Source organism: Aplysia californica, unplaced genomic scaffold (genome assembly GCF_000002075.1).
Source record: "Aplysia californica isolate F4 #8 unplaced genomic scaffold, AplCal3.0 scaffold00389, whole genome shotgun sequence".
NCBI classification, from domain to species: domain Eukaryota; kingdom Metazoa; phylum Mollusca; class Gastropoda; order Aplysiida; family Aplysiidae; genus Aplysia; species Aplysia californica.
In genome coordinates, this window is record NW_004797659.1 from 642,088 (window position 1) to 651,637 (window position 9,550).

Consider the following 9,550-nt stretch of genomic DNA (forward strand, 5'->3'; position numbering starts at 1 on the left):
GATTTTTTAGGTTTACATTTTCGGAATCCAAGTAAGAGGTTCATTAAATTTTTGGTTTCTGTCTTTGTTTGATGAAAATCTAACAGTGAGCAGATTTTCTATGGTCTTTTTTCCACTTTGTTGATATTTCTTTGGAACTTTTGAAGGGTGGAAAGTTTTGAGGAGGGAAGCGGTTATATAGTCAGTTCCCTATACCCTTCTTGTTCAAAGTGTTGTACATTCATTTGTGTGAAACTCTGGATTTTAGGATTTCAAGTACATAAAAGAGCTTATAAAGTCAAGAAAAATGTTCTTCGGAGACATATATAACATAGTAGGCCTACTGGAACATTTAATAAACCTCTGAAAAATTATCAGGAAATAACAAAATCATCTTACATCTTTATGTTGCACTTGTAGTTTTTTTTTCTTTTATTGTTTTCATATATTCTTCTTTACTATTCACGACAATTGTTTAGAGTTATTATCAATTCAATTTTCATTGATGAGCACAATTTAAAAAGAAAGAAAATGACTGTCTAAAAATATTCCTGCTATTTTTTTGTCATGTATATAAAGAGTACAATTTGATAACGTAAAAAGTAAAAATACCCAGAAAATAATACCATTAAAAAATCATGAGGTACTGAGAGACAGAGCAGAGGATTTGTAGTGCAATGGTGAACACTATAAACTTACTTTCCAGACTTCAATGGAGATCAGAGGCGAAGCGTCTATATAATCAAATAATCACCTCTTCCCTTCCTAATTTTGAAACATTGTCGCAGTCAAATTCACCCATAGACGTAATCCTCATAAATTAAATGTAAAAAGACGTTCATAATCACCAATGAACAATAGACTATGCCTAACCTTCGAAACCGTTTCATTGCCACAGAAATAGCCTGTTCGCCCCTATCGGGCCACTCCATAAGCAGTCACCAGCTTTGATTAAGTAAGCTTAAAGTGAGGCTGGGAGAGTCAACCAATAGATTTGAAGGGAACATGTGCATAGCAGTCAGAGCTGTTTCATTGTCGCATATACCCTGTTCACCTCTTTCGGGCCACAGTTATAAGCACCCAGACGCACTGATTATCTAAGCGAACCATTACACTGGTCGAGTCTACCTCACAGATGTGATGGGAACTAACTCCTAATAATCCTTTGACTCCTGCTACTACATTGCTAGTGCTTGTTTTTTTCCTCGACTTTTTAACGTCCTATAATCAGATCGTGACCTCGATTCCTGGCCGCGAAAAGCTAGACAAAAAACAGCCAAATGTGAAATAAAAAATTAATAATTGGCGTGCTCTACCAAAGTGTTTCGGCTGTCTGGTATAACATGCCATTGTAGTGCTGACATCTGTGCTTCTTTCCTTGGTGTTCGTGTGTTCAAATCTAAAGTTAAATTTAAGGTTAGTTAGAATAAATATTTAATGAAATACTTTCCCGATTATTTTAGCGGTTGAACAAGCATACAACATGAATTCAGGATTTGTTTTCATTCACAACTCAGAGTTGCTGCCTCCAGTGCCAGTAAGATTCTTGTGACTTGTGTGAGTGTGATATCTCCAGGCCCTATCTGGTCCCATTTCACTTTGATTACCCTGTCAAACAAGTCAGCTTTCGCCCCTGATGGAGATAGATCTAACGGTCTGGCTGATGATGGAGGGGAAGTAGAAGTTCCCGTAGTTGAGTTGAATGACAATCGTGGACCGATGTCTGAGTTGATTTTCAGGTTCTGAGGAAGACAATGAAACGGATATGTAGAATTCAATATTGACCAGTTGGATCTAGCCGAAAGAGCAATCTGTATCTTTATACAAAATACATTTCATTATAAGTTTAGGAATCTTAAAATACTTATTTTCATTTCTCTCTACACATGTGAAATTTTACAGGTTACTGTATAGGTCGTTTTATCTTCACGAAAGTTTTTCTAATCGGGCCTAAATCCGGTGGTTATTTTTGGAGATTCTCCATTATCATTAGCAGGAGTACAGGACGGGTCTGTCTATGTGGCTCATAAAGGTTACTTCATTATTGTAAAAGCAGATTTCTCCATACGCTTTACTAGAATCTATATGCTTCCACTACGCATTTAACGAAAAAATACATCATGTACCAATGCTAGCTACAGGGGACAAAACCAATATATAGTCATATAATCAACAGTTTGACAAGAAAAAGAAGTAGACCCAATACTAGCAAATGACTTCTTTACTGAATTTCAACAATAGCTTAAACCTCAGAAAAGTTAACTTACTTTGAGAAATTCTTAAACCAATTAACAAAGCATGCTCACCTAAACAACTTGAAACTCAGCTCGGAGCAAGTGCAGGTACATTTTACAGTTTAGCCATCTGTTCTGTGATACGAGCCGCCACAAGCCATATAGGCCTGCGATCACCTGATCCTATTCTAAGTTACCATCGGACACCTTGTCAATTGCTGGAAAGAGAAAAAAAATGACAATTTTCAAACTGTGCCTAATGTGGTTAACACAAACAGCAAAACAACCAACCAAACAATCCTCGGATCACATCAGTCATTATCGCTACTATTACTAGGAAGCGATATATGATATCAAAACTGTTAAAATCTTTACACATATAGAGAAGCTAAGGCTAAGAGATCTTGAGCGCGCTAATTTGTACGTTTCTGACCGAAATTCAGAAAGGGTGGAGGGTTTTCTGTTCCAAAAGTTCGCCAACTGCACAGCTTTCTCAAACATATCTCAAAATCCAAAAAACAATTTAAAAAACAAACAACATTATGTCCCACATCAATCTAATTATATAAATTGGAGTGACTGATACATTTATTTAGCACCGGCGCTAATCGCAAAGCGGCGTCGCAAATAGGCAGTTCCTTTTTCAAAAAATCAAAATGCCTCCCAAATTTTACTCTAGATCTAGATTCTAGACCTACAAGAACATAATTAGATCTAGGGCTGGCTTGACAGTACTTGAATTCTACGACTTCTGCGTAGCGGAAGTTTGGGAAATTAAAACATGATCCCTTGTCTTGGCCTTGGCAATGTTGTTGCCATAGAGACTAGATCTAGATCTAGATCTATAGATACTAAGATAGATCTAAAAGACAACATAATTGTCATAATTACATATATACCGCTAACTTAAAAAATTACAGTCTATAGTCTATATCTGCTCAGTACCTAGAATCTAGACCTAGAATCTACATCTAGTTTTGAGAAATATGACGTTTCACAAAATGTCAAGGATCCCTTTTCGAATAGCCTAGATCTAGATCTAGATCTAGATCTAGGCCTAGTAGTAGTGTTTTGACAGAGCAGGTAGAGCATATGTCATGGTCTTAGTAACTCAAAAGAACCCAAAATGTAAAGTGTGGAAAATGAGAACTTAATTGTGTAGGCCTTATTATAGCAAAATAGATTCAGCTTCACAATGCTATAAATAAATCAACAACCACAAGTGCACGACATCGGGCATCAATCTATTGACTCCCGAAACAAAATGTTGCTGACCATAGCGTAAACAATATATTTCATTTCAGTTGTTTAGATCTCTATCTAGAGGCTTAACTAATAGGCCTGCCTAGATCTAGATCTAGAGATCTAGAGATCTAGATCTAGATCTAGGCCTAGAGTCTAGAGATCTAATCTAGATCTAGAGACCTAGATCTAGATTAGATATAGATTTTCTATAGATCTAGATCTAGATCTAGATTCTAGATCTAGATCTAGATCTAGATCTAGAATCTAAGTCTAATACTAGATCTAGAGTTCATATCTAAAGATAGATTCTATGGGCTATTACCTTGGCTATCTAGAATCTAAAGATCACTAGATTCTGGATAGACTCTAGATCTAGAAATCTAGATCTAGATCTAGATCTAGATCTTTTAGATCTAATCTAGATCTAGATCTAGATCTAGATCTAGATCTTCTAAATTCACTCCCACAATGGTCATCATGAAAACAAACGGGACCGCAATTGTACAGGAGTGCCTCTAAATCCAGATCTTCCAAAAACATCTTGTTCTGGATCAGCAGTCTATATAGATATAGTCTATATCTAGTCTAGTCACTGAGGCTGAGGTACCAAACACAGCCTGGCCTGGCTTATTTTCACCCAACAAATATTACCGAACTTTGAACATCTGTAACTAGCTGAAAAATTAAGTAATATTGTTGATTTTAGTATCAAATTTCTCAGAAAAATAAGCTCTATCCATCTAGCACATCCAAACAATTCTGCGTGAGAAAAATTATGTCAGATTAGACTGAAATAATACTCAAAATATGGTCAAAGAGAGGTAACCGTGAAAAATACTGAAGGGGTGACTTTTTAGGGTTACCTTCCTTAACTCTAACCCAAAGATTATAGCCTAATGCAATAGCTCACAGAGTGACGTTCTACGTGTCAGAAATGGGTACTTTCTTACTCTTATCGGCATGGCCGGCGTGTCTCCATTTACATGTACATTCTCTGAACCCCCATCCTGCTTCCCACTAGCTCTAGCATTTTAAAAACCACCATTCTGTCTCGAAACGTTGGCTACTAATTCGTCTGTTGATCCGCGCTTTTCACGTGCCTTAAGTCTATGTCTTAGAGTGGGTGGCATCACTTCCGTTTACATGGGTGACACCACTTCCGCAAAAGGAAGTACTAGGCCTAATTAGTGTAAGATCTTTGCTTGTGCGGGAAATACGCACGAAAAAAAAAATTATTTAAAAAACATATTACGTTATACAGACAGAAGAAGGTAATTTCCAACGCAAAACAAGTTTAGAAGTCTTTCATTCTCTAAAATAATATTTTAGGCGTGATAATTACTGCTCTGCTAACCCACGTGCTTTTAGCGAAACGATACAAACAAATCAAGCTTTTGTAAGATTTTATGTGTACACAATGGCCAATGACGTAGTGTTTACCCAAAGAGCGATGACGTGTGTGTGTACTCATTGAATGATGACGTATATGTGTACTCATTGAATGATGACGTAGTATTTACACAAAGAACGCTGACGTTGTTGATATTGGTGTACTCATCGAATGATGACGTAGGTGCGTAGACAAAGATCGATGACGTAGTTGGTCCGTAAAGGGGAGTAATTAGCAGGCTGCCATTTCTTAATTTCATTGTAATGTCCCTTGTTTTTGGCGGTCTAATATTCGCTTTTTTTCTTTTCAATTTTGTCATTGTTATGTCCCTTGTTTGCACTTTTTTATTATTCGCTTTTTTTCTTTTCAATTTACATTTTCGTAATTAAAATTATTTCAACCTCCAAGCGCTATAGCTTCATACATTTTCCCGGAACCTCACCATCTTGACGAAATTACATATTGTATGGATCTAGATCGAGATCTAGAAGATCTAGATCTAGATCTAGATCTATATCTAGAGTAAGATCTTAAACTAATTCTTTGGTTTCGAAGTGACCAACCCATTTTCAAAGTCAAAGTTCGATGACGCGCTGCAATTTAAAATTCTTTGTTGACAGTTTGCTATTTATCACTAGATCTATCAGCTGAGTCCACATTCTGGCTTTGGCTGTACTAAAGACTTTAGGGAAGAATCTGATCTGGAATATGCCAAACATCATTAGATCTAGATCTAGATCTAGATTCTAGATTCTAGATCTAGATGTACACATCAAAGGAAGAAGCTTCGACGTTCGAAGCCGGGTAGGTCCTAACTGCTGACGGATCGGTGAAGTATTATCATACTAGATCTAGATCTAGATCTAGATCTAGATATAGAGATCTAGATCTAGATCTAGATCTAGATATCTAGATCTAGATCTAGAGTCTAGATCTAGATTTCTAGATCTAGATCATTTTAATTCAATTTAGATATAGATTATATTTATAATAGATCTATCTAGATCTAGATCTAGATTCTAGTCTAGGTCTAGATCTAAATAAGAAACACATAAAAATTACTTCAGGGGGTAGATCTAGATCTTGATCTAGATCTAGATCTAGATTCTAGATCTAGATCGAGTGTGATTTAGTGCAAAGCAAACGGGACTGCAATTGTACAGGAGTGCCGATCACATGTGTGTGCGGATCTAGGGGCCATGTTGGTGACCAGGGTAAAATAGTAAAAGAGGTTTTGGCAGTTTTACAAGCTTCCTACATCGCATGTCTTTTTTCATCACCTCCTTCATGTTGTTTTTTTCTGACTGTTCTTTGGCTTAGATCTAGGATCTAAGGCATCGTAGATCTAGAATATAGATCTAGATATAGATCTATTTGTTTGCTAATTTCGTAATCAACACCCAAACATTCTTCTCTCTCTCTCCCTCCCTCTCTCTCTCCGGCCGACCAACAACAGTACACCTTAACCCAAACCTTAACATGAACCCTTACCCTGACCCAAACCGTAACCCTAACCCTAGATCTAGGTCTAACCCTTACCCTAACCCTAACTCTTGTATAGTTTGCTCAGTGGACCTTGTCATGGTAAGTGCCGGCCCTCCGCGGAACTCCTCCCTGAAAATGTAGTTTTCTGAATACAGGGTGTCTTTAAAAAAAAGAGGACCCCATTAAAATAACTCAGTCATCTAGACATTATAATTTCAATAAAACTTCGAACAAATAAAATTCTGATGCTCTCGTGGTCTAGAGGTTACGGTGTTCTCCTCTCATTCAATATGTCCCACATTCGAAACCTGACAGCGACAGAAATTAAAAATGTTTTTTCTAAAATCTTCTCCTTTCCCCTCCTTTAACCTGCTCTCTAACCATGTTCTGTCGTCTGTTTTCGTCATCACTTTTTGCCCCCCCCCCCCCCAATTCCCCCTCCTCTGGGCTCCTGCACTCTTTTTGTTACCTTTCTACTGCTTCTTGCTCCTTCCTACTGCTGTCTTTCAGCCATACCTGCGATCTTATGTCTTATGGTAGGTATAAAGATCTAACACACAGTCAACTCGTCAACTCGGATAAGGGAGAAAAATCTCAAAGATCCCATGTTTAAGTTTTACACTTTAAAGATCCCTTGATGGTCCAATATCGATAAGAGTAGACTTCAGCCACCACCTGGGCAAAATTCAAAATTAATAATTCCTGTCAAACTGAAAATGTTTAATGTAGGGACGTCAAATCTGTAAATATAATATCGGAAGAAAATCATGGTTTGTCATACATAGACTCCCGTAACGTACCCATGGTTGAATTTATTTTTTTAAAGTTTTGTCGAAACCAGTCAAAAGATGACCGAGTTAAACAGCCCTTTAAATGGGCCCTCGCTTTTTTTAGACACCTGTTACTATCTCTCTGTTGCAAAAATGATCATGATTAGATTAAAATGTGTTAAATATATTGAGATAGATTTATGCAATAAACAAACCTGATGCCGGTTACCTAATGTTTATCTTTATGACATGGTTTTATTGTTTCATTCCAGTGGGGAGATATTTGCTCACAAGACAAACGTGTGTGCCTCAGTGACAGAGACCTGATCTATCTCCTGGACACGAGGAGAGAGCAAAGGTCAACCAGAAACTGGAGGAGGGTGAGGAACCGGGAAACAGAATTTTTTCTGAAACGACAGACTTTAGCGAGACATAAAGGGAAAGAAGACAAACTACAGTGGAGTCTGCTGAAACCAAACACGGTTCATCCGATAATCATATGGCGGTAAACCTTAATAAAATAATATCTCCGATTTTTTTCTTCAGTTGAACCAGATATCAGGCTGAAGTCTCATCACTACGAATGACAAAGTACAGAGAGCTATTTTAGGAGCTGTTATGCTGATGGCGAGGGACATTCTAAACTATCTATGTATAAGATGTTATAGGTGTGATCTATCAGGGGGAACTAGGCTCCTTGCAAACCTGTCTTCCTGTCATTGCCGCATTGTTGGTGTTTGTTTATTTACATGTTTTTGCTGTGATAATAGATTGATATAGTTGGTTTAACACACAATTCTATACTGGAAATACTATTTGAAATAGAATCATGCCTTTTGAGGCTCATTGAGAAAGTTGACTTCAGATGGATGTCTCTATAAAACTCATAAAATTAGGAGCATACTTTTGATTATTTCTGATGTGAGGAAATTGCATTCTCTGTCCCCAGCTGTTTCCATCTGTACTTTCTACCTGTGCTGAAAGTGGCTTGAAAGAGCACCAAAACTGGTCCCTCACACCGGTGGAGCAACTGGCTGTTGCTATGGAGAGAAGCTTTCTACGTAAAACATCATCTTTTTCCGAGTTGAACATTCCAAAGTAAACCATAGTCTTGTTCTTGTTTCGTGTGTGTTTGTGTGTGTGCACTTAATCATAGTGTGTGTGTGTGTGTGTGTGTGTGTGTGTGTGTGTGTGTGTGTGTGTGTGTGTGTGTCATTGTAATTGTGTCTGTTACCATAGCTAGCTGTTGACTGGGAATTTATTGAATACATAAAAATGTATGTAGAAGGTTTGGAGGGGGGTTACTTGGCCAGTACCCACCATTTTGACCCACCTTGTGGGTAGAGTCTGTTTCTTGTTTTGAAAAGTTGGCAGCTTTGTAAATGGAGAGTTGTGGCTTGTGACTGTGATGTGTGTGTCCTTTAAATCATCCTTCTTTTTTTCAATTTTTGTTCTTTCTTGAAACAGAATTCCTGCTGGCCCAGCCACTGGAGGTGAGGGTGTTTCTGAAAACTTGCACAACAGGCGTGGTAAGGAAGTGAAATTTCTTTTTGTGCCATTAGGAAAAGGTTAAAGGGATGTAATCCATAAAATTATTTCAATCAGGATTGATATAATATTTTTTACATGGTGTCAGAAGTCAGTGGATAACGTGTCACAAGTATCAGAATGCCTCATTTCAAGCCTCCTGAGCCGTTTGATTTTTCGAAACCTCACGAGTGGCCCGAGTGGCGACAGCGTATGCTACGATACCGCACAGCCACCAAACTGAGCGCAGAGACCGGAGAAGATCGATGACGTAGTTGGTCCGTAAAGGGGAGTAATTAGCAGGCTGCCATTTCTTAATTTCATTGTAATGTCCCTTGTTTTTGGCGGTCTAATATTCGCTTTTTTTCTTTTCAATTTTGTCATTGTTATGTCCCTTGTTTGCACTTTTTTATTATTCGCTTTTTTTCTTTTCAATTTACATTTTCGTAATTAAAATTATTTCAACCTCCAAGCGCTATAGCTTCATACATTTTCCCGGAACCTCACCATCTTGACGAAATTACATATTGTATGGATCTAGATCGAGATCTAGAAGATCTAGATCTAGATCTAGATCTATATCTAGAGTAAGATCTTAAACTAATTCTTTGGTTTCGAAGTGACCAACCCATTTTCAAAGTCAAAGTTCGATGACGCGCTGCAATTTAAAATTCTTTGTTGACAGTTTGCTATTTATCACTAGATCTATCAGCTGAGTCCACATTCTGGCTTTGGCTGTACTAAAGACTTTAGGGAAGAATCTGATCTGGAATATGCCAAACATCATTAGATCTAGATCTAGATCTAGATTCTAGATTCTAGATCTAGATGTACACATCAAAGGAAGAAGCTTCGACGTTCGAAGCCGGGTAGGTCCTAACTGCTGACGGATCGGTGAAGTATTATCATACTAGATCTAG

The 9,550-nt window shown here is 37.7% G+C and overlaps 1 protein-coding gene and 2 long non-coding RNA genes across 11 annotated transcripts in view; 2 read left to right on the forward strand and 1 right to left on the reverse strand.

Moving 5' to 3' along the window:
- LOC101849309 overlaps positions 1-9,550 on the forward strand; it is a 45,001-nt gene that overhangs the window by 25,540 nt on the left and 9,911 nt on the right. The window contains exon 1 of one of the 5 annotated variants that reach the window (XR_004858862.1): positions 8,910-9,499. The exons of the other annotated variants lie outside the window; for them this stretch is intronic. The gene's annotated coding sequence lies outside the window, so the exon portion shown is untranslated. Of the gene's footprint in view, positions 1-8,909; positions 9,500-9,550 lie in introns of those variants that run through there. 5 annotated transcript variants of the gene reach the window in all.
- The window catches only part of LOC106012497, a 10,603-nt gene continuing 2,583 nt past the window's right edge, over positions 1,531-9,550 (reverse strand). For 2 of the 5 annotated variants that reach the window (XR_001185062.2, XR_001185059.2), the window contains exons 2-3: positions 2,286-2,431; positions 1,531-1,721 (exon numbers count right to left, since the gene is read on the reverse strand). This is a non-coding gene — a long non-coding RNA (uncharacterized LOC106012497). Of the gene's footprint in view, positions 1,722-2,285; positions 2,432-3,780; positions 3,823-4,408; positions 4,424-9,550 lie in introns of those variants that run through there. The other 3 variants (XR_001185058.2, XR_001185057.2, XR_004858867.1) reach the window with 3 other exon arrangements.
- On the forward strand, positions 5,638-8,884 carry LOC118478166. The gene is made up of 4 exons (XR_004858868.1): positions 5,638-5,652; positions 7,376-7,483; positions 8,053-8,201; positions 8,571-8,884. It is a non-coding gene; the product is annotated as an uncharacterized LOC118478166 (long non-coding RNA).